The following is a 3890-nucleotide window of genomic DNA, read 5'->3' as shown; positions in this document are numbered from 1 at the left end:
TTGCTTTTTCAAAAGGGAATGCCATGCATGTCAGTCAATACAGAGACATTAATCTCCCCACTTCAACATTCAATCCCTTTTCATTGTTTTTCCCGATCATTATCATTATTATTTCAATTACTTTTTTTTTAAACAGTCAATAAAATTTATTTTTTTTAAGAATTATTTTATTTAGGGCCGGCAGATGGTGTGGTGGCATGGTGGACTCCCATATGGCTGACCATGGTGGTTTGAGTCTCAGACCTGGCGGCTTGCTTTCTCACTCCCCCCTTCTCTTTCTCTGTCTCTCTCTCTCCTCTCTCACTCTCACTCACTCTTGCTCTGTCCCTCTTTGGTTGGATTAAAATAAATAAGATAAAGAAAATTCAATACAATAATTATTTTAAAAATAATAATAATAACAGGGGCCGGAAGGTGGCGTGGTGGTTCTAGTTCCGGACCTAGCGGCTTACGTTCTCACTTTCTCACTCTCTCTCTCTGTCTTTGTCCCTCTCTGGTCAAAATTTAAATAAATAAATAAATAGTTAAATAAAATAATTCAAAAAAAAGAATACAGCAAGCTGCCAGGTCTGGGACTCAAATTATGGTTGACCATGTGGGAGTCCAGCTCCCACAACCACCATGTCACCTGCTAGACTGTTGTTTTTATTTTTTTAAGAGATTTCTGCCTTTGAGCCAGTGTATTTGCCAGAGAGAAAGAGACAGAGACAGTGAGAAGGAGAGTGATAAATCACCACCCAAGGGCGATGGCCACACCACAATCCTTTCTCCTCCGTTCTCTTCCTGGGATCTTGGGAATGCACACAATGTGCACAGCATGATTTTCACCCCTCCAGGGCCAGGACTCAAACTGCACTTGGCCGTGTGGGAGTCCAGTAAAGAAACTGCTACACCACCTGCTGATTCTCAATAAATATTTTTTTAAAAAAAGAAAGAAAGAGGGGGTCTGCAGGTGGCATGGTGGTTAAGGTGCTAGACACTACCACATGGCTGAGCATGTTTCAAGGCCCGGACCTGGCAGCTTGCTTTCTCACTTTCTCTCTGTGTGTCTCCCTCTGGTCAAATCAAAATAAATTAATAAATAAAATTGGAAAAAAAAAAAAAAAAAGAAAGAAAGAAGAAGGAATCAGCAAATGGTGTAATGGTTACGCAGCTGGACTCTCAAGTACTTGACTGTGGTTCAGGTCCTGGAACCAGAGGCTTAACGCTTTCACTGGAGGCATGTGCGTGTGTGTCCAAAATCCAGAGAGAACAGATTGAGGCATGGTCATCACTCCTGGGAGGTGTGTTCTCACTTTCTGTCTCTCTCTGGTGCAGACATGTGCCCTATGGTTAAATAAATAAATAAATAAATAAATAAAAAGAGAAAGAGAAACACACTAGAGGTATGTGTGTGTATACTCAAAGTCTTAGGAAAAAGGAATGGGGTGGGGAATCGTGGCATGAGTATGCACTATGGCAGGGTGTGTTTTCCCTTACCCTCTCTCTCTGTCTCTGTCTAGTGAGCACATGTGCTCTCTTGCAAAAAATATGTTTTAGTGCCAACACATGTCATGGTGGCTAAGGGACTGAGTCCCTCAAGTTTGACTGACCATGGTTCGAGTCCTAGACCCAGTGGCTTGAAAAACACACCAGGTAGGTGTGCATACATACCCAAAATCCCAAGAGGAAAATGAAGGAAAAGAGATTACAGCCTGGCCATCCCCCCGGGGAGGTGCTTCCTCACTTTTTTCTCTCTCTCTGTCCCTCTCTAGTAAGCACACATGCCCTATAGCAAAACTAAAAAAATAAAATAAAATCAGAATAAAAAATAGAACCTAGTATTGTTGGATAATTAGGAGATTTAATAAGATGCTTGTCACCAGCAAGTGGTATGGTGGCTAAGTCGCTGGATTCCCACACAACCGACTATGTAGTTCAAGTCCCAGACCTTGCTGCTTGAAAATCACAACAAATAAATAGGTTTCCTATGTTTGTTTATTTGTTTGCTTTAAAGGCACTGGACTCCCCACCACGGCTGACCATGGTTTGAGTCCTGGATCCAGCAGCTTGAAAATTACACTGTGCACATATGCGTGCGTGCCCAAAATCCCAAGAAGAGAATGCAGAAAGGATTGTGACATGGCCATTCCCCCATCGGGTGATTTCTCCTTTTTCTTCTCTCTGTTTGTTTCTCTTTGGCAAGCGCGCACACCCTGTGATAAAAGAAAAAAAATTTTTTTAATTAAAAAAAAAATCTTGGGATAAAAAAAGAGAGAGAGCTAATGCTTTTGCAGCATTTAACTTAGAGCCTGATACATACTAAGAGCGCAGAAAATCGGGACCAGCAGTTAGCGTAATGGCTATGTCGCTGGACTCCCATGTAGTCGACCGCGGTTCGTGTCCCGGACCCAGTGGCTTAAAACTCACGCCGGGCGCGTGTGCGTGTGTGCCCAAGATCCCGAGAGGAGAATGGAGGAGAAGGGACTGCGGCGTGGCCATCCCCCCTGGGGGGTGATTTCCTGCTTTCTGTCTCTCTGTCGCTCTGTGTGTTTCTGGTGAGCGCACGTGCCCTATAGCAAAAAAACCCTCTCTCCCCTCCCCCCCAGGGACACGAACCGCGGTCGACTACATGGGAGTCCAGCGACATAGCCATTACGCTAACTGCTGGTTCCCAGTAGTAATACATTTTCTTTTTCTGGTGAGTTTTTTTAAAGAATTTATTTATTTTTATTTATTTATTTAAATTTGACCAGAGAGGGACAGAGAGAAACAAGGAGAGAGGGAAAGTGATAAAGCAAGCCACCAGGTCTGGGACTCAAACTGTGATCAGCCATGAGGGAGTCCAACACCCTTAACTACCAAGCCACCTGCTGGCCCCTACTAGTAATACATTTTCTTGGGCCAGCAGGTTTCATGGTAGTTAAGGCACTGGACTCCCACGTGGTTGACCACGGCTCGAGTCCTGGACCTGGAGGCTTGAAAATTATGCCAAGCACATGTGTAGGCCCCAAATCCCAGACGGAGAATGGAGGACAAGAGACTGCAGTGTGGCCTTTCCCCTGGAGGGCGATTTTTCACTTTCCCTTCACTGTCTTTCTGGCAAATTCATGGGTCCTATGGCAAAAACCTTAGGGAAAAAAAAAATCAAATTTAAAAATAATAATAACAGGGACCAGCAGTTAGCATGGTGGTTAAGGGTGCTGGACTCCCACATGGCTGCCCACAGTTGGAGTCCTGGACCTAGCGGCTTTCTCACTTTCTCTCTTGCTTTCTCTCTCACTCTGTCCCTCTCTGGTCAAATTAAGTAAATTAATAAAGTTCAATAAAATAATTCTTTATAAAGAAACCAACAAACTAAAAAAATACTTTTATCTAATCCACAGGCCGTGTTCCCATTTCACCAGCTGTCTTGGTACTGTCTTTCTGGGCCTATTTGTTTCCCCCCCCAGGATCCAGCCCAGGGTGCCCTGTGGCCTTCAGTTGTCAAATCTCTTCTGTCTCCTTGAGTCTGTCCCCCTCCCCAGCAGCCCTCCTTTGTCCTTCAGACATTCTTGAAGCATCTAGGCCAGTTGTTTTGTTTCCTCAGGGGTTGAAAAAAATGCCCCCTCAGATTTTACCTCCTGCCATGTCCTTACCAAACTCTTCTCCTTCACACTCAGGGGAGGGACTCTTCCCAGGGCCTTGTAAAACCTTAAATAAACTGCATGAACAAATTCCACTTTGACCACTATCTTGTTAAAATTCCTTAAAAAAGTTAACTCATTGGGACCAAAGTACCTTAACAAAAGCCAGGCTGTACTTCCCCTAGGATCTCTGTTGCTCAAAGGGTTTATGTGCTGTTTAATGATTTTTCACAAACAGTTTTTCTTGCCCTTAAAGTCTGATTAATTGAATTTTAATTCAGCAGG

This window comes from Tupaia chinensis, unplaced genomic scaffold (assembly GCF_000334495.1).
Source record: "Tupaia chinensis unplaced genomic scaffold, TupChi_1.0 Scaffold000617_2, whole genome shotgun sequence".
Taxonomy (NCBI): domain Eukaryota; kingdom Metazoa; phylum Chordata; class Mammalia; order Scandentia; family Tupaiidae; genus Tupaia; species Tupaia belangeri.
Note: the sequence above shows the minus strand (reverse complement) of the source record.